Source organism: Bombus vancouverensis, chromosome 2, assembly GCF_051014615.1.
Source record: "Bombus vancouverensis nearcticus chromosome 2, iyBomVanc1_principal, whole genome shotgun sequence".
In the NCBI taxonomy this organism is placed as follows: Eukaryota; Metazoa; Arthropoda; class Insecta; order Hymenoptera; family Apidae; genus Bombus; species Bombus vancouverensis.
Window position 1 is genome coordinate 2,761,795 of NC_134912.1, and position 22,746 is coordinate 2,784,540.

A 22,746-nucleotide genomic window follows, 5' to 3' on the forward strand; every position below is an offset into this window, starting at 1 on the left:
GGATGACACCATCCGCGTTCCGAATTCATCGCCACAGGATAAAACACGGAGACGCGATAAAACAGGCTTATTATTATTGTTACCCGTACCGTTAGAATGTACTGGTACGGTTATTCAAAGGCGCGCGCGCTCTCTGCAAGCAAACTCGATATCCCCTGATAATACGATCGCCTAACGCGCGGTAACCCAACACTAATTTGCATAACGAAGGAATCATTGAACGCGAATTATTTTTTAAGTTTCTAACGAATAACTCGCGAGTAATAATAGTAACAGTAAAATATAACGGGTGTGTGTATATATAGTAAATACATTTGATTTCCCACGGTAGATAAGTTTTCGAAAAGAGAATTATAAGTATATACATATATATACATACTATATTGTAATCAACTGGCAATGATTGTCGAGACACCTTGTATTTAAAAATGAAAGTTACATTTATATATTGGATTGTTGGATAAGTTTCAAACCTTTCTCAGGTCACGTTTTTCTTCAGGAACAATAGAAATTCTACACGGATGAAATAATAGCATTACGCAACACATAGTAGAAGATTATTGAACAGAATAGTGTACATTTGATTTCATTGTATTATTGCAAGATGTTGGAATAAAGTTTATAATTCACACTCGAAAAGATTCAAGGAATTACACGAAGCCCCGGTATGTAATATTCTCGTTTTCCAGAAAAGTATACGAGCAAATTTGTTTCGACCAAAAAGTAAAAGACATTCCAAGCTTTTGAATATGAGAGTTTGCATGGTACAAGTTAAATCGTCTTCCTATTTCTCTAGAAATGCACGAGATTCGCGTTGGTCAACGAATATGCTAAAAAAGGAGTAACAGAAAATACAGGTGAAAACGACATCGGTCGTAATGCAAAACGTTTCAGTGCAAAACGTTTTCAGGTGACAAGAGCAGTTCGTTTCGCAGTCTCTAATCCGTGCAGATACGTGTTTTCCATGTGGACATTCCGTACCGAGCAGAATGCGTGTTTAATCCGACGCGCGAGTGTGCGTACGATCGTCCGTGCGTTAAGTTAAACTATAATTGCACCGTGTGCATCGCGTCTCGTACAACGCGTATTAGACACGGGCAGTGTGTCTGAAATGTTGTCAAGATATTTACAGGCGCTCAGAATTACGAGAAAAAGATAACCGTAGGTAGTCTTCGATGTGTTTGTACCCACGAAGATGATGGGTACTTAAATATCGTTGATATTTCACGTATTTATCAGGATTAGTATACAAGCGATAAGCGTAAGAAGATAAATAACGGTAGTCTGTTTAGGTCCGTAAGGAAAACACACGTCAATTCGATACAATAAAGATTTCGCGTAGAGAAAAACGTGTAACGTTTCATCGAAGTATTTCGAATCTTGCACTAAGCCATTCAATTTTCATTTCCAAGTATATATTCATTGACTTCGCATTCCTACGAAGTAGTATATTGAACGTGTTCAAACGCATACCAGAAAAATAGAATTCCATCGACCTGGTCCGGACATGTCAGATTTACTTTCTTCGTCACGGAATATTATAGATTCGATAATCGCTTCTGGGTGAAGAAATTGGAGTTTCAATAGCAAAACTTCGATAAAGATGGCAATATAACTATATCTTTCGTTCGAACCAATCAAACATGTATTCGTATTACTCGAAATTCATATAAGCACACATCGATCATTGCTTAAAGAATCTGGACTTATTTATTGCTTTCGTGAGTATTTTCTTTCGACTTTCCATTGACAATACGAATGAAAACACCTACATAGTAAGCATTTTCTATAAGCAATATTGTTCCAACGAAAAATCACTACGCACAAAGAGACGGCTAGGAGCGTTGTGTAGGTCGGGAGGTGAAGTAGGTGAAGGGTTTCGCCGTACGGTGGAGAGATTGAGCAACGCATTAACGAGGGTCAGGTGTGTCGGCAGAATTATTATTGTATGGTCCATAGTCGAGTGGATACCGACCACGACATATACTGATCTATTGTGCGTCACCGTACGACACCATAGATTCTGCCCACTTGATTAGATTCGATCACTCCCCGTTGCGACAGGTACTGTTCTAAATTGGGACCGCAGATGCCTGACTTGGGCGAGTCATTGAACAGAGAGGAACTTGAATAGACTATCCTGTTGAAGTCACGGTTATTTAGAGATGCTGCGTGTCTGATATGGGAACTTACATATCGGGGAAGTTAGATGAATTTGCAGTTACGAGGAATTAGATTTCGTCAAAAATGTATGGAATTTATGTCATTCTCAGTTCTTCCGATTATATATTTACAATTATTATTAGTGTACGATTATTAGCGAAGTTTTATAAGCGACAAGTTATCAGTGCTGATACACTCACATGCATAGCGGACGTATAAAAGTCTACAGTTAAATTTCACGAATGACAGTCGTCATCTCATTGCCTTATTTAGCATGAAATTGTGAACTTACAAAAACTGTTTATGCAACAGGAGTCCTGTAACTTACAACTTGTCAACTTTTTAATACCATGTTATTACAGTTAATATATTATCGTGCAATTGGATACAAGAAGTTTCTACTTTTACGACTTTTTATGAGAAACAAACATTAATAATTGCATTATGTATGATGACATTTAAGATGTGAAGTTTATTATATTACATGTGTATTTATCGGCTTAGCCGAATCTCTCCTGGGCTACACTGTGAAAAGGTTAAGTAAACTTCAGCAACACTCCATTCTCAAGTCAGCGAAACCAAAATAAATTAGCGATAACAAATTTCGCCGTTGCAATTTCGAATACCTGTCCACTATTTTCCATGATGCAACAGCCAATTCATATATATCTACCGCTATATTTACCGCACAATTTGAATGAACCAATACCCGACTTGCGTAAATAATAATCAACTTCTGTAACGGTGCTTGAAACTCTACGAACGCAACAGGGGTGCAATAAAAATGCTCGTACCCCTGGAATTACAAAGGCTATCAGGCGCTGCCGTTGCCAATATCGGCCGCTTTCGTTTCTGCGTTACGCAATAGTTACGCGTCCGCGGCCACGCCGCCATGGTGCAACCAGTTATTAACACCGCTGCATCGAGCAACGACGAGAAGCTCGAGACTCGTCGTACTTTAAGGGGGTTAATACAACTGTATCGTTTATCAACGACAACCGCAAATACGTCGAATGAAATACGGTCGGAGTAATAGCCGGCGTAAAAAGCACCGACACCCGGAGGGCTTGATCGATAACGCCTACACACACGTGCGCGCACCTTTGCAACAGTTAACGTAACTCCTCTAAATGAAATCCGATCGTTCGTGACGGAATGTGTATCGCCGTGGTAATTAAATATCCAGCACTCTGGATTCCGAACGGCGCCACATTCCTTTACCTGACTGATCGATTTGAAGATTTGTACACTAGTTTTATTTGCTTCCTGCTACGCTTCCTGAACTCTTCTGCACGGTAATTTACAACTAGTCGACCAATGGTAAATCGACAAGTTACGGATTACGCTTCTCTTGCGCAATTTTATGTCAAATAGAATAAATATCGTAGATAGTTGGAATCAAGGAAAGTAACAGTAGTTGTGCATTATAATTTCATACTTGTATAGAAGCAGACTGCTATTAACGCCTATACTAACAACTACAAATAACATATTATTGCAAGATACGTGATTATCATTTACTTTTCCTACCAAAAATTTTTATCAGAGTCATGCTCAATTTGTATAAGTTTTCATTACCCACCGTCGTAAAACACATTTCCTCGTGTCTCTCGCTAAAAACCTAGGATCTTTCTTCTAACTCAACAAGAACCGATCAAACACGCTCGACAATTCACAGCCAAACAACGTCAAGTTACCAATGCTCAGCAACATAATTATAAACAAATCCTCGAGCAATTCTTCCGGCGGATGATTAATGGTTAGACGTGCGACGGCTCGAGCATTATTTAAACTGCCTTCCATTCAGAGCCAGCAACGATGCACAATGAGAGACGGTAAGCAAACAGCGCGCAGCCATCTCGAGTCACCGCATAATGATGGCAACAAGGTTATCCATTGGCGTCATCCCACGTTACAACATTTCCGGTGCGTCGGCGCATGAACAAGCTGCTCGATATTAAGCCGCAGCGTTAGCGTGTCGAACAAAAAATTACGTAAGCCATCGACGGCCACGACAACGACAAAGAGGCCCATTTGGACATTGTGTCGCGATAGACCTTTCGACGCCAACAAGAAAAATTACTCCGAGTGGCAACAGGTCGCGAGGACTTCGTAAAAGTCTGTTGTTAATGTACTACACGACTTCGATTTTATTTTCCACCGAAATGCTTTTAATTTAAAAGCAGCGGAGTAGCCTGAAGGGGAGTAATGGACAGAGTTGTTTGAGAGACACGGTCGAAAGAGAGAGTTGCTCTGCCTTTGGAATATTTATTGTTGTATCGATGATGTATATTATAAAGGAAAGTTTAAGCTTCTTTGGTTTTGAAAAGATGAATCATATATTCAGATACGTATGTCTTGGTTACGATGACTATTACAGAGTTGTACAATAGGTAATATTTGTACTCAGGTCAAACTTTAACTGGAAACTGTTAGATTATCTTACTATTATATATTTTATATTATAACTTATAACTATATGTTATATTAACTATATATACTAAGTATATATTATAATATTATTATATTTTATTATGAAAACTATTATTGAGCTAAAATCCGTGCTGTAATCTATAATCAATTTTCAAAGAACATTTATAAAAAGGCTAACTATACTTTATTTACAGGCAAAATGTCTAACTCTAGCGAATATGTTATTCATCTTGTTTTCAACTTCAGAACACTCTGGAATTTGAATTCCTACTGTCCTATAAACAATTCAACCCTTTCATCGTGAATCAGGTAAAACGGATATCACGAGAGTCGACGCAAGAATAAAAGAACAAAGAATGATAAAGAGAGAACTACAGAAGAAATATTTGAGGGAAGAGAAGGAGGCAGAACAGAGGCTCGAGGTTGATGCTTTTCAACGTTTTGTTTCGAAAAAGGGTAGCTGACGCATGCACGAGATTGTCGAAGAATACAAACTACCTCATTTCCACCTTGTCCTTGACGGAACGGTCGCGTTAACCAAACCTTTAGGCGGCTACTTCTTCGTGCGCGTTCTGAACGAATACATTCGACCGATGCATCCTGTTCGCTATACCTACGTGGTGAACGACCTAAATATCTCCATTTGTCTTAAAACCATGAAATTGTAATGGGACCGTACGACGGTACGCGGAACAGGAATAAATGATCGGAATATTTGTTAGAGGAAAGCTTGCTTGAGCATGTCTGGTCTACCAGGAGGAACGAGATTGCGTTCTAAGGTTTTAATGCATTGCCAACTGCACTAGTTATGTATGATCGTCTAGAAGGCTAGACGATCGATATCGGTATCTTGACGGTACGATCGATAACAACAAAATGCAACTATACATACAAGAAATTGTACAAAAAAGATATAGACAAGATATTTGTATAGATTAGCATTTTGAAAGGAAAAGGTATGCTGACAAATGTGCAAGTATTTTAAAAATAAGTTGTAAAATATATGAGATGATATACGTTATTTTTATTTTAGAGAAATTATTTGCTTAGAAAATTGCACAGCTTTAAAATGATTAAGCAGCTACCTGTATCGTTTCTTGCGAAATTACTCTTTTGTTTAAAACTCTCCCAAAATGGCGCCTTGGCCGATTGTCTTCTTGAATAAAACACAAATGAGTACACGAACAGGATATTGTATCATGCAATAGTCACGAGCTAACAATAAGATTCGGTTGTGTCCGACTTTCATGCTTTGGACCAGTACCGTTTTAATTCACGTCACCGGAAGTGACGACTCGGCGTCAAGACAGACGTACAAAGAAGAAAGAAATGTTGGAGATCGTAGTGCAAAATCTAGGAATTTGAACAGTTACAACATCTGTGCAGATATCTGTGGATGATTATAAATGGCGAACTTAAAAAATTTAATTTGATTTCTATAACTATACAACCGACATCAAACTGAAATAATAGATAAATTATCACGAATGCTGCAACACTCCTGCGCTTTTAATTCAAACTTTTTTATTACCATCGTACAAATAATTTTTTGACAATAGTGTTTCTCTTTACAACACTTTTCACTTTTCTCTCCAAAATTAAATTTTCATCTCGTATTTTCCATCCTATAATACTTTATAATGTTTTAAATCAATACATTCTTCTTAATTATTTGTAGAAACTATATTAGGCCTACAACGATTACTTAAAAATAACGAGTATACGCTAAATTGCACAAATATGCAAATAAGTAGTATACTTATACATTTATATGCACAACTAACTTATAAATACTACCAAGATTGTTCATAAAAATTTGCATTCATAGAATTGTATAAAGCATCAAACTATAGAGAAATGATTTATACAAAACCTATTTTCATCCGACTTCGTCCCAATAAGGACACGGACCATACATCTTTCCCAACATCTATCCAATTCTTCTCTCCAGTTCCTATATACTAGCCCATAATTCGCATAAAAACAATTACCCCCATATACGTGTAGGATACTAGCGGGTATGCCATAGAAACGACACCAAATCCCGTGGAAATTCCGTTTCATTTTATGCAACACATTACACGGGACTGTCATAAATAGCCGCGGTCCCCGAAAGTCCTGTTACATGGCACGGGACCGTGTCCACCCAAGGAAATGGCGACTAAAACGGGAGGTGAGATCGAAAAGAAGACAAAGTTCTCACGTTACGCGCACGTGTTGTGTCGAGAAGCGTGCACGCGTGCATGCGCATGCACACACCGGTCTGTAGCGCTATACACGTGCACTGTGTCATCCCATGTACGGTGCACATCTCCATATACACGCGAGCGTGTCCTTTACGCGAATCAACGTGCACGTACGATTACGTTCCCGCGGCGGCGATACGCGTTTCTCGCTACATAATGCGATGCACGCGTTTTTCCGCTAACTTCTCCCTCGTTCTCCTCTCCGCCGTTTCTTTCCTCTCTTTTCTGTTACGTAACCACCGTGACCGCGACTCTTCCTGAACGTATGTACTTGACGTAACTCTTGTCCACGGTGCGGTGCACGTATGTAATGTACGTCAAGGAAGCACATCCTCCGGGTGAATCCCCCGTCCGATAACTGTACCTACACGCCCAACCGGGGACCAGAGCCGCTGTCAAGCTATGGTTTCGCAAGATTATCGATTTATCAAGCACGATCTCGATAACAGACGCTACGGCCCCTGCTGCGACAAGCCTGCCAAGTATTTCGGAACACGCCAAAAATTCTTCGGATTCTTGCGCAGGCGCAATCGCATCCAGTTCACTCGCGCCCTCTGGGCGCAAGAGCAAACTGAGATGGCGCGAATTATTAAACGAGGGACTTTCGCTATCTCCTCTATCGATTATGTTTTCTAGTGATTTTTCGTTTTACATAATTCCAGGCTCTTTCTCCCACGGTAACGGACGAGATGCTCGGGTAACAGGAGGGGAAAATAAATACAGTAAGACGTATCCTAACCGTTCTCGAAGCGGAGAGAAACGAAACGAGACTTTGCTCGCGGTATCATCGGAGCGTATCGGCAGGAAACCAGAGTGTTATACACGATTAATCTCGAATATAATCATCTAATGTAGATACTTTATCAAAACGACTAACGTATTCGATAGGGTATTTCAACGGAATACTTTTTTTCTACTATTTTTCTGTACATAGTTCCAGTCGGTTGAACCTGACTGATTGCGAGAGAAAGAAGAAACATCGGAGAAGAGAAGAGAGAAAGAAGGGAAGCGACGGTCATCAGACATAATCCGCGTGCATTGTCAGGGCTGAAAGATCGATCATAACGTTCGCTTCCTTATTGCGGAAACCTATCCATCGACTGACACGTAAGTCAGAGTTTGCATGTCCGATAGGAAATCATTGTGTCGGAAGGGCGTGGGCACTCGCGCGCGCCTCCGAGCCTGGAAGTGGACTCCGCTCTTTCTCTATTCTTTGACGAGCAACGAAAATGCCTAACTATCGATGACGAGACCGTCTGCATACGAATCGAAAGGGATATAAGTATCTACGTATTCTGTGATACGCTCGACACTCGATCGACTCGCGTCATGCAGCAAAGATTATTACGTATTTCATCGAGCGTTATGCAACTACGGATCGCACGAGAAAGCACACGGTATAGAAATACACGGGAATGCGTGCGGCAAAAATGCGGATGCTCGTTAATCGATCGTATCGCGAGAACGGGATCAAGGACTGGTACTGGAAGGTGATCTCTGACCTGTTATTGGGAATGCAGGTTGTCTCAAGAGGATGATTATTACGATATACGAAGATATTCTTGGTTGTAAAATATTAAATTACAGTGATTTTTATGTGAACGTTCCAAAACTTTTGTTATTAAAAAGACTTTTAAGGATTAAGCTATCCGAATAGTATAATAGTTAGAATATATTAAATTATTGTTACTTTTTGTACATATTTTTATACGGATAAAAATATATTTATCATGTAATTATTTAATAATATTTTTTAATGCAATACGTAAGATACGTAAGATAAGAGTGAAACAGTTAAACTGCTTACTTTTATTCAAAAAATTGGACAATAGCTTTCATAAAAGAATTTTAAGAAATAGAACTATCTGAACATGTCTCTATAATATACTAACTACTTAAAAGATACCATTTACAAAAAGTGTTTACGTAGATTAAGATTAATAATTTGCTCTTTGAACTAAAAGCTATAAAAGCATTAGCTAAATTCAAAACTACAGTTTTTGTTCATATATGATTTCTAAAAGTTTTGATTCGCATTAACATGTTTAAGTAACATCGGAGCATCAAGAGAAATCTGATCAGACAAACGAATAAGCAGAACTTAATAGCAGAACTCGGAGGCAGATACTTCCTGCGCTTGTATCCAGTTTACACCGAAATTATGATCACGCACGGTTATGCGTACCCTTTCCGAACAACAAAAACAGAAACAGGCAACTGTGTGGACAAGTGACTATCTGCACGACTCGACGAGTACAGTTATGTCATCATCTTCTGTCGTCGCAGGAAGTTACCGTGGAGCAGAGCATAGGCAATAATTAAAGAAAATTACAAGTATCTGATCATAGGAAAGAGTAATTTTACCATGAAAGAGAGAGATAAAAAACTGAAACGATATGGAAAGTAGGAAAGTTACGAAAATCTTGAACAACTATAGATTATATACGTGACAAAATAAAAATTCTCTTCAAATGCTACGCATGAGGAAATTTATAACCGAGAAACTTTCTGAGAAAAACATCTATAGGATGAATTGAGTGAATTGCGTCGCACGTTTTATTTATAGTTAATAGCTACGTTTGAAATGATAATTATAATAGCTTTTAAAGAACTTCGTTCATTTTATATTTATGAAATAAATGAAAACTTTATAATAATTTAACTACTCGATTAAAAAATACACTCGGTACTTATATTACTTATTATTTGCCATAGACCTACAAGCTCCTTTTTCAGAATATTAAAATTTTATTTCTCTCTCTCTCTCTCTCTCTTTCTCTCTCTTCGACTAAAATAATTGAAGTGATTCTGTATTTCAAATCTTTATTTTCATTTTAATTTCAAATCGCAAACCTAGGATATATTAATGCTAATTGATCCAAAAACTTCCCGCAAGGCCTGTTTATAAGCGCATGCTCTATTAACAACTCAGGAGACACGACCAGTTTCCATGTGAAATGAGAGAAATCTAAGGAGCTCCGATTTAACTGACTTAAATTTGTAGTGACACGAACGAATCGTTCGTAACGACACGCGTGCACACAAACGATTAAATCATATGGGTTTCGCGGCGTAATTGCACGCACGTGGCACAGCGCGTGGCTTCCCCCGATTGTATACGAGGCACGCTCTTGCGGTGAAAAAGCCGTGCCATTGGCTTTCGTGCGTTTCGCCTGACATTCACACCTGACATTAGCCTCGGCAATAATCCGCGTAATTCTACGCTTACGAAGACGTACAACCTATTAAAAGAGCCAAGGCTCGAAGCCGGGAATCGCTAATCTGAGAGGTTTAAAGGTGAAGCACTCTTTCGCGCGCATTCGTGGTTATGCTAAAGGTGATGCTAGATGTTGGGTGGATGGCAAGGAGGATTATGGTACACGAGTGAAGACAGCGTGAATTGTTGATGATGGCGAAAGGAAAGGGTTTTACAGGATTTAAAGACTTTGAAATTATGAAATTGGGCTTTTTCAGTCGAAGATATTGAATGCAAGTTAATATACATGTGGCTTTGACTAATTTAATATAACGGACAAAGGTATACGTAGGATTTATGAGAAATAACGAAGTTAATTCAGTTGCACCAGATACCTTCTTCCCTAATTCGATTGTCCTCAAAATGAAAGAAACAGATAACTCGAAATATGTTTCGTCCGTAACTAGTATGTTACGGTATGTGTATTTTAACTTTCACTTTATAAAATAGTTATCCATTCAAACGTAGGAACGTTAACAAATTCTTGCATTTAGAATAATTAAAGTTGATTCTCTGATTATATAGAATGCAAAAATAGTTTATACTTCACACGATGTGTTATATGAAATCGTTTGATTTCACCAGTACCTGATGGAGTTCGTCGTAATATCCTCAACAATTTAAAAACTACAATTGCATAATACAGTCTGTACAATGCAATCCCCTGATCATTTATTCCATACGCGACACATTACACGACTAAAAATATCGCTAGACGTCAGAAGACAATACTTGTTTTCTATTACATCGTATTGACACGATGCTCTTCCCCGTTCATCATCTTCTCGAACGCGACCTCTCTCCACCCCAGAGACCGGTGCATGAAAGCTCGCGTCCGGTCACGACAAAATACCTTTCACGCGAAACGCGCGATTAATCAACGACAATTTGCTGCCGGTGTAACCTTTACTTTCCAGGTGAATTCCTAGGAGATGCGCAGTTCGCGCTTTGTCCTGGGCCAGCAGCAACGCTGCGGATAAATGAAGAAGGATCGACCGATGATTGTCAGGAAGGAGCACGCGACGAGGATGGCTCACGAAGTGGAAGAAGGACCGGTCTAGGAAAACTCGAACCTTGACGAAGTGCTCATAAATATGTCGCTCCGAGAGAATGCGCCGATGGTAGCCAATGCGTCTACTACGACCGCGGAATAAAGGCGTTTACACAACGCAGGAACGCGTTGTTACCTCTACGAACGGTTAATTGTTCGGTTCGATTCTTGTAAGGACAGGGCGGTTCGGGCTTTTAACATTTACCGCGGCCTCGCGGTTGTAAATTTATGTCGAGATGTTATGAGCGTTTGAATAGAACACGATGTTTATTGTGTTGAAAGGGGAATGCGTTTGTGCACGAATGTAACGTTAATCCGTTGTGGATTATTTCAGAATGTTCTTCTTGCTTATGAAGGGAAAGGATCGAGGAGCGCATAGAATATTTGACGAGTAATACACATAGAAATTAGCAAAATTTTCCATGTTGCTTCATAAACGAAGTTATGAGAATTGGAAGGTTAAAGTCAGACAAGCAGACTTCTATCGCAGATACAAACACTGTTCAGGTTGGGATGACAGAGGAAAGGTGCACTTATAATTCAATTCGCAATCGAAGGAACGTTAAATGCCAGTCCAACCTCCTGAATACTTTATCGCACTTTTCAAACCTATCAATTATTCAAATCGAACCAAATCATAACTAATAATTCTCGATCATTCTTAAACATCCCTATAAAATTATCTTAATACGCGCTTCGTACATTATCGTCTACTTCAAATCGCCCATTCTCCATAGCTTATTCAAATTACAACATATATAGTCTCTTCAGCCTATAATTTGTTAATGATGTGAACTTCCCTTAACACGTTCGAGAGTGACTCTGAACGATGATTTCGAACAAAACTCTATCGAATGACTGAAAACTTTTCTGCAATTATAATTAAAAAGTAAGTGAAACTGTGGATGTAAAAGTAGAAAGAAAACGTTTTCGACAATTTTTATTTAAAAACAAATGTATGTCATCCGCGTTTTAGTTAAAATTTTAGGAAGATAAACAGGCAAAATGATATTTGTTTCATGCATGAGGAAATTATAGGTGTAACATGTATATAATAGATATAAACGTTATTTATACTTGTAATTGTCTTGTAATTTATACTTATAATTGTAATTGTTGAGTATTGATTAAAAATACTGATGACATGTATGTGTTGTCGTCGGTCATTATAGCGGAATACCATATAATATATATGCCATGCTGTCGCTCTCGAATGTGTTAATATTAACAAACACGATTGCATATCGAGGGCATCGGCGCGGCGGTGTCAACAGAAAACGAATATCGCAGCACACGCTCTATTGAAGTGAGCTTAAGTCAGTATACAGGCTACCAAACTGGAAACGCGTTGTCCAGTACTTCGTACTGCACGAGTGGTCAATGTACCGCACAGCTCGTATCACGTAACATCAGACCGCGACCACACGAGTTTACACACCCTAAAACAATGATGTACTTCGACCACAGCTGTCCAGGATACACCATTGTTGACGCGAACCACGCGCAAAAAGCAAGAGGTAGGTGACTTATTAGGGAGAATTAATAGAGTAACACAAATGTATCTAAATTAAAGAGGTGATTAAAAAATGACACAATTCAAAGAAGATTTTCAAAAAAAGCGACAAATTATTTTGAAACTTATTCTACGAAACTGCAAGTTAGTGCACACCGACAAAGTAAAATCTGTGTTTTGAAATCAGGCTACTGCTTGTTAAATCGTGCAAAGATAATTCTAGCCTTGAGGTAGCGTCGAGTTGCGTGACTACATCTTTTAGTATACAATGTTGACGTGTTATGGTTATGCAAATGCTATGAGAATGATGGAAAAAGGCTAAGCTGTCCTTTCCCTTCTTTCATTTACGCGTATCGTTTGCGTTTTTATGATTCGCGTGGTGCTTAGGTAGAATATCGACGCCGGAAGATAGATAAAGGTCAATGCTTTATTAGAATGTATAAAAATAATTTGTATAAAACAACTATCTTGCTAAACAAATTTGGAAACAAAAGTTCAAAGGATATCTCGCAAATTGATTGAAATATAAAAATTATCATAAAATAATTGTATTTAAATCATTTTAACGGTGAAAAAATCAAAGACATTCATTGTTTAATATATTGAAGCGTAAATACAGTTTACAGTATAGAGTTGAACGAGAACTATCGACGGACACAAAGATAAATTACAGGGCCTGTACAAAGTAACACCCTAGAACGATCCTCGAGATAAGTCAACTGGCCTCTCTATCGATTTCTAATCGCGTATAAAGCTAAATTGAAGCGAGACGTGTCTGTCCACTCGGTGTATCTTACTTACTATATATCTAACATAGAACCGTTAGAAGTTTCCTAGTATAAATCACTGGATTGAAAAACCATCGGAATATAACGCAGATACCCTGTACACCACATAATAAATATCCAATAAAGCAACGAATTCACTGGTAAATCTTGTTTTCATGGCGTAAATTTCTAACGACATGTTTTCGTTCGATGATACCAATTTTTACAACTGATACTTCATAATTATCGATCTGATTTTAAGCCTCTGTGTAAATTTTATGATACAATTTTAGAAGCTATAATCGTACAAATTTGTTCTTCGATAATATTAAATAATTTAAATAATATTGGGATAGCAATATATATAGCTGGTTCAGGTTTTACACGATTTTAATGAAATAGAGTTCAGAAAAAAAATATCCGATTTCCTTTTTACACAATCTAATTTGATTTAACATAGTTCAAAGGGCGGTTTTTAAAAATGTCCAATATCCATATGAGTTTAACGTTTCATAATTGAACGTTGCTAATTTCTCGGAATTTAACTATTTCTCTTATTTCATTCTCAATTTTATGACAAAGTAACATTAAATTCTAGAAATTCACTTTAACACATTGAATCATAGGAAATTATTTTCTCCTGTTTCTTATCTTGAATACATAAGCATGTTAGTCTTGGCCTCACATTTCGCATTTGAGATTTTCACCAAATAAAAGTGAAACTTCTCACGTACATTCCTATAAGTTCATAAAATAAATATTTTTTTAACAGTTTATAGAAATAAATACAAAACGTATAGTCGAAAGCCGAGTAACGGAAGGTTCTATTAAAAAATCATTAGCATATTATCATCCTGTCAGTAACGTAGAAAACCTATGAACACGTGTTATTAACCTCCAACTGTATAAATTAATGCGAATAATAAAGGCGTGTAGTGTCGTGTATTGAATTGTATTATTGTCGTTGAACGAATCAAGTGAATGTGATAATATACTCGTAATATAAATTAATATACGAATTTTCTGCCATGAAACTCCATTTACCTCGTACCACAAATAAACGATTCACCATGTTCAACGCTTATTGTCCCATTATTCTACGTTACGTCCCTTTTATCGCGCCACAAGGTAATCCACGCGTTAAATTGCAACGTTTTAACGGAGGACGTTTTATCGTTAACTCGGCAAACGAAGTTAACTGCAATGACAACGCGTCACCAATGTCGCTTCATGGCAATCATCTATGTTCATTTAGGAATAGACCTACCTGACTGAACAAAACGATTCGGACGGAATCGACCACACTCAGTCGCTTAGAATGACGTAATTTCTGTTCCAAAGGCTGTACAAACACTCGTCGGTGCCGCTCGAGACAGGCGAAAATCCAACATTATTTGCATAATGTCAATCGTTTCGAAGGTGTGATGACTAAATACCAGCAGCGAAGTATATAAATATTAGCCGCGTTGTGCTTACATTTCACAGTTCGTTAGTTGATTATACCATTGAGTGGCTGCAAAATTTCTGTCGATTTTTACATTATTAACCAATGATATTAGACTAGTTCTATACAACAATTACAAATAACATTGTTTTTTTTCTAATAAACCATGATGGTGTCACGTAAAATAACAAAATAAAAAAGGAATTTGAGGTGAAAAATAAAAAAAGAAAACTTTATTTTTTTCTAACATCAATACACTTTACAATCTACTTCCGAACTCTAGGCGTGACTTTCTAAGACTGACTCTTATGATTTTACTTTCGATCGGATCCGATTACTTTCTTTTGTCATTCCTCAACATCCCCACCGTCCATGCATTTGCTGGCGTCCGCGATCGTTGCCACGTGCTCTTTCTTCTAGAACCTTCGATGGAAGGACCGTTGGGATGTTGATGGTTCATTAGGCACTTCAGCGATATACATTGTCGCCGAGTGCCGTCACATCTTTATCTCTATCGTCAGTCCGTCGGATTTGAAGTATGCCGGTCGTGATAATGGACACGTAGGAACTGTTCTATATAATAACTACAAATGACTTACTTCAACAATGTATAAAAATCAGTAATTTTTTATTTATTTTGTGATAAGAATTGAAAGATGATCGTGATTAAACTTTGTCCATACTATTATCCATAAGTATTTGCACATTTGCTACAATTCAGTAATGAATTCAGTAACGAATGAATTTGTTCGTATAGATTTTTCTAAAGGAATTTTTGAAAGTAACTAGTAGTCAATATACTAATGTAAGACAAACTTGGGTACTTGAGGTGTTTACCCTCATTTTTTGCTAGATACTGACACGGTGAAAGTATTTGAACGGGGATTTTATTGCCCTATTGTGCTTGTAGCTATCGAGGAACATGTGAGAATTGCAAATGTCAGTTCATGAAATTAACTGGGTCATTCTGATAAAGTTCATAAATATATACTACAGTAACACATAGCTAGTAACTTAATTTAGAACAAAATGAGTCTGTGCTTTTTCTCTATACGTGATATTACATAATACGATATCAAACGGAATACGGAAAGAACACAATTTTTCACAAGCTTCTGAACACTGAATACTTGGCATGTAAAATGAACGAATCCATCATATATTATTAGTAGCATTCATATTCTATAAAGTGAATGTTGCATTTAATTCGAATTTTCTAGTACGCATTGAACTTTATTCCGTCAGTGCCTGTAAGAAATAAACGCGTCGATTATCAGTAATTACGGATAAGTTTCTCGTGAAACGTGCATCAACGTGCGGCGCATGCGCGCACGGGACAGTAAGCTACCGGCTTGGTCGGTAACTCGATTAACATCATCGCCGCGATCATCGGTGGCGATTGTGTTAGCATTGCCGGCCGTGCAACGTGCGCCGATCCCTCTTCCGACTTGCCGAGTCGCTCTTTTCAAGCCGATAGATCAGTTCATGGCTCACGCCTCCTGCGTAGCACGCGGACTACCTATAAAGCCAAGCGACCGCTTAACCTGCAGGAGATCGGACCTTAAAGAGCGATAGATCCTTACTTGGCGTCTGTCCACGGAACAATTCTACCTCAGAGCGATTTTGATCGTACGAAATATCGATACCGTAAAGCATTGAACGAAAGAGACAAATTTTTGGGCGGATGTCGATGTTAAAAGAAAAGGGAGTTTTTGAACGAATATTGAGGAGAGACGGACAAAACAATTTTCAATCGACTGCTATTCTTCGCGGGGAATTTTTAAATAAAAATGGATAAGAAATAAAATGAGGATATCTAGAGGAATACCGATGTGAAACAAATGATGAGCTTTTAGACAAATGAAAAAGAAACGGAATGTTTTTAGACCAATATTAATCAGTAACTTCGTTCTGTAGGTTCATTCTTCCCTCTAAATAACAAAATGTCTCATTTGTGTTTTTTTAAACATTTTTCTAATTTCCTTAGTTTAAAGAAATCTCTTGTATGAAAATTGTGTGATTTGACCTAAATCGCCATATGATAAAAGAATTCTCGTTTTACAAATAAAAGCACCAATAAACAGTATGTATAAAAAAAAACGGTTATATTTTCTGACATAACATAATACAAATAAAGAAATCTGTTGACTCATTTTATATATTTACATATGCATCGAACTCCTGTAAACTGTCCGACTTAACCTTCCTCAGTAAGCGAATTAGTCAGGAATCCAGAAGAATATAGGTCCCCTTATAGGGTATACAAGAGTTCGAGCAAATTAGCTGGAAATTAGCTCGATGTTCCTTATCATTAACGCTAATTGATTCCGCAAATAAACTGAAGAAAGAATCGAAGATAATTAACTCGGTTGCTTAGTAACGAGTATCATATTATAGAAAACACGTAGAAACTAATGAAGTTATTTGCCTTCTTCAATAATCCAAACTACTAAAGGCTGGTTAAAAACGGACCACGGACGATAGTTCGCGATTCTGTTAAAACAAGCTACTTTCTCGTTTTTTCGTTAATCTCAACAGGGTGGAATTTAAATTAACATATGGCTCTGCTTAGACGCCCAGTTGTAAATTGGAATTCGCGGAATAATAGGCGTACGCTTCCGTAAAACGCACGTGTCATGCGATGTAGCTACACGTACCATACTGCTAATAAATATAACGTTGTTTGGATGAGTCAACATTGCTATCTGCTACACCGTATACATCGAGCAACGGGGAAAACAGAATGAAAAATAATGACATCGATTTGCATTTGTCCTTTATGGTAGAGTCGTTTAGATATCCTGTTGTTCAGAAATTTATTACCGAAACTTTTCACGGCAAGAAATGTTATAAAATCTTGAAACACTGTGAGATTTTCAAATGTTGTATTTGGGAATTTATACAATGACTATGACATATATTGTTTTCGTAATTTATACATTCAATATTTCTAGCTAATGTATTAAATACGACGTAACCTGATACCGAAATCTTTCATCTAAAAAACAGAAGTAAAACAGCAGCGTGCATAGAAGTTGCATATTTTGTAAACATATAGGAATCTCTGATCTACGAAGATTAAAAAATATCGAGTTCTACACGATGAGATTATAAGACTATTTTACAAATCAATATACATTCCAACTTTATATCATGAATGTGATTGTAATTTGATTCCTCAGAAATATCGTTCCCCAGATTTCAGAACCACCGACGGAGTCACAGATCCTGATAAGAGCTTCGGTTCACTTTCAACCAGACCGTATTTTTCTATTATCAAAAAACTTCTCAAATTTGACGAAAATATGACAGAAACGTTATTGGTATGCGTAATTTCTCCTTTCAATGATATGCTAAAGATTTTCTTATAACATTAAAAAAACGTCTACACCCATCTATACATATGAGGTGGATATGCTATGGTGATAGTGCTGCTGCTGGTATAGACGTCGCTGTGGAGGTACTGCTGCTTTTTTTCTTTCTCTTTTTTTCTTTTTTGCATCCGAAGACTTGCACGGATTGAATTCGTTTCTTTTGTTTCTTCTGCATTTTGTAAAGTACGTTGTGGAAAGGAAAACCGGACTACGGGATTTGAACACCTGGGTCCTGAACGTTCGTAACCAAAGGTGCTAATCACTGCGCTGCTGTCGTCCGGTCCTAGTTGCTGTCAAATGCCGCTACACATATCTAGTATGCTAAAACGAGAACATTCTTCGTTTCTAATCACTTGATCAACGTTTAAATATCCAAAGTAGAACAGCATTCTGGTAGACCTTTTGCAGCCGAAAAATCCTAACTTACCTAACAATGAATAAAAGAAGTACAGCATCCAGAACAGGTGGTAGCATGGAACGGTACCGAGGCAAAGTGCAGAAGTAGGAAATGCATCGGGAAGAATGACGAAGGCATTGCACCTCGGGCCAACAATAACAACGGCAATAACGGCTGTACAGAAGCGGACAGAGGCAGCGCTTCCCCATTCTTGAATCTTCATTCGCGTATTACTCGGTATAATGCAAGCATTACGCGTTGCTGTAGTCAGCCCTCTTCTGTACACTTTGCTAGCAAGCTCAAACGGATTTCGAGGAAAAATCTTGGCGGACCGTAACCTCTGTAACGACGATAGCGGCGTGCTGTAGCCGGAACAGACTATCACCGACGGGCTTGAAACCTGGCACGTCGTAAAGCGTAGAATCGCGCGCGGAACATCGAACGGAGGACCCGAGGATCATTTTGCAAAAGCCAATAACTCATCGTAGCCAGAGCGTCGTATAAATTTCGCGAGAGCCGTTGCGATCAATTCCGTCACGCTTCGAGCTGTATCATCTGGAGCGTGCACCAATGATAAACGTGTCGGCTCGTTAACCTTATATATTTGACTGCAATTGCGTTGGGAGGAGAAATTAATATTCCGGCTGAGCGTCGAAAAAAAGTACTTTTGGAGTAATGATCAGTTCCGCAAACTGAAGGAACATCAACATATTGTCGTTATTACTCGTTCCTTCATTTAGATTCTAGAACCGTATGAAGAAATTGAGGCTCTATGGCAAGGTGTTATTTGTATTAATTGATTTGTATAGTGACGTAGAATAACATGGAATTTGTGTAGAATAGTGTAGAATTTACGTGAATGTGGCATTATTAAAAAATATAAATAAGACAACTTACATATTGGGTTTTTTAAGCTAAATTAAGTGCGTTAAAATGATAGATATTTTAAAAAGGGTCTGTAATTTTTATAGTGGCTTTCTATAGGATATTTATTATTCTCATGTACGTGTGTCTATCATCTATCACTTAAAATTTTCTCTACAAAGAATACTGTACTTCCGACTAAAAAGCAAGCACGAAATGTCAGCATGTCTGGTTCAGAACAATTACTTCACGATATTGCACCAGTGTATCACGACTTTTTGTATGTGAACGTAATGCTACAAACTCGGTTCCCACGATCATTTAAATACAATGAATTATCGATTTGATAAACGTTTTTCAGAAACATGTGCTTAATAATTAAAATTAAAAATCATACTGACATGAATTACACGTGTATTTATGTAAATTAATTTAGAATACATGTAACAATATCGTATATCATATTTAAGTAAAAACGTACAAAAACTCTATGAGTTATTGTAACAACATGTTATATTATTATATAGAATATTATTATTATTAGATTATTATATAGAATAAAAAGTAATACAAAAATAATTAACTTTTAATTACTGACTCTTAAGGAATGAAGTTTTGTTGAATTAACATACATGTCATGAACGAGTGCCGTATAAAAATCGAATTTATAAAAACTTCTATTTCATTTGATACAAATCCACAACCTACCTATTAAAATAGTACAATTTTACTACTGCATAAAGTACTGTGGGATAATCGTAATTCCTAGCTAAATTGAAATTGGCAAGCGAGTGTCTATTATCGCGGAAATCAGCTCAACAAAGTTTCATGTGTCTCCATCTACTGTGATCGTATCCATTGAAACTTAACACGGCCATATATATTTGACACCTGTAGGCGTTCGGTGCCATGGCCTAACCTATAAATACGAGCCCATTCGATCCCACGAAAGAGCACAATGGCACGAAGCAACGACCTCGTTGTCGTGTGTCGTATACGGTCACGAGCGCACGAAAAGACCATCTCTTAAAGGTCGAGTGGGCGTCGGTGATACTTTGCGGACACCCTGTAACGCGGTAGGGATAGACATGTTATACATCCCAGCTATGTAGGAATACAAACGCAGGTAGGACCGGCCTTGGTCCAATGACCTCGCGATCAACAAAGAGGTCTGTCCCCTTACCAACGCAACTATCAAATGGAGAACATTATGGTTTCGTGAGTCAACGAACTTTCTGAACGTTTTACGATTCGCGTCACTCGAAAAGCTCCTATGTGCATAACGTTATAAATTGCATGCTAATGTAGAAGTTCGAATCGTTCTAAACATAACACTAGGATTCGTTCGTACAATTAAATTAATATTATTAGTGAAATTTTAGAAATAACAAATTACAACTAATAAATTATTTTTTATATCATTAACAAGTTTGATAATGAATTGCGAGTCATCTCTCTCTCTCTTTTTCCCTCCTTTTCTCTGATTATACTACTTAAAGTCTATAACCTACAATTTGTCAATTCAATAACACTATCAGTTGGTAAATTATTGTACAAGTCAGTCTACAAAGTTTATTTGAAATGTAACTAATTTTGATGACAACTGTAATTCTTTACTCGTAATTGTGGGTTAACTCGTTATACCATGTTTCAAGACGTAGATTACGGAAATACCAACACTATTTTCCAGAAAATTATTATTACTAAAATATTTCACTATAATACTTTCTGTATTATAGTCGATTCGTTCGATATACTAGCTACATTGGCTACATTAGCTACATTAGTTGTTAGGCACCTGGAAATCTATTTAATCCAAGCATTTACTATTTCCCTTTTCTATTCTTATTGAAAATTAATAATTGATGGGATGTTTTGTTATATCTTAACTAAGAAAAATCACATAGAAAAGATGTGGTTTCCATTAGTTGAAGTACAATCAATATGTCTGCCATTGTTGAAAAATTGAGTATAATATGAAGATTATCATTTTGCTATTTCTATAATCTACTTAAAACAGATCGACTGATATATAATATCTTGCATTGCATGAAATGTGATTTTGCCAAAAATGTATCTAAACAGAGTCATGTCTTTCATGACAGTAACGGAAAATTTACAAATATATGATGAATTGTTATTATTTAGTGTCTTAGTTACTCACATAGAATTCAACCCTGCTTGAAGAATTGAAGCCAAACGTTATCACTAGGTATACGTTATAAACAAGTTTTGAAAGTGAGAAGTCACAATACATTGTCAATATAAGACATTGCACTTTGTTTCAAGAACACAAATATTTTACGAGTTTTCTACAAGTACAAATAACTACACTGATAAAAACAGTATGTAAACGTTAAATTATAGGCACTATAAAAGTTTTACCTATCCGAAATAATTTACGTGCACAGCATCGATGTTCAAACGAACCCACCATCTTCCGGCGCGTACACACGTGCATAAAACTAAAAACACGTAGAGTGTCTACTTAGGCAAGTCGTTAAGCCCGCACGAGCCCTCTATCGAGTCCTTCCGACACACTACGCCAACGCGACAAACTATAATTTTCTAATTAATGTCTCTATGTAAATAGAGTTCAGTGCTCAGTTCAGTCATCTAACGCGTTGCGCTGCTTGTTATTTGAAACGCGCATTATTCGAGATATCCACGGGCAAACTTGTTCGTTAAGGAACATGTATCCCCTTCGACGACTTCCTGTAATATTAATTGTGGTGCGAGCTTTAGGGGACCACCATTCATGTCAGAACGGAATGTTTCCCGCGAACGGTTCCCTGTAAATTCCATCATCCGCGTAAATTTATTCGTGACTGACGAACTTTGACGGGCGCGTGCATGTGTTTGTGTGTGTGTAGATAAGGAGGGATTGCAAATAAAACTACATATCTATGCTACTACTTATATGAGGTATGTTTTATTTTTATTTGGATTTAACACATTGACTGCCACACCTAAACTTCACTTTTTTCACTCTATATGCCAAGATATAAGATGATAGTATAAAAAATTGAATTTCATTACACTTTCCTTCAATACAACTAAAACAAATGCTGAAAACCATGTTATATTAATGGAAAGCAAATATTTCTTATATACTAGCTATAACATTTCAAAGTATGTAGTTTGTGATGAAACAAGATGTCTGATAGCAGTCGATGTATTAGATCTTTCTGTATATGCGTACATTATTTGATACCATATTAAAAGAAAATCATACTTC

General features: G+C 37.3%; 1 protein-coding gene and 1 long non-coding RNA gene across 2 annotated transcripts in view; one reads left to right on the forward strand and one right to left on the reverse strand.

The window, feature by feature from the left end:
* LOC143304549 (uncharacterized) overlaps positions 1-22,746 on the reverse strand; it is a 123,104-nt gene that overhangs the window by 60,855 nt on the left and 39,503 nt on the right. The window lies entirely within an intron of this gene.
* Positions 22,153-22,746, forward strand: part of LOC143305043 (uncharacterized) — a 29,800-nt gene continuing 29,206 nt past the window's right edge. Inside the window, exon 1 of the long non-coding RNA XR_013061724.1 lies at positions 22,153-22,433. This is a non-coding gene — a long non-coding RNA (uncharacterized LOC143305043). The remainder of the gene's footprint in view (positions 22,434-22,746) is intronic.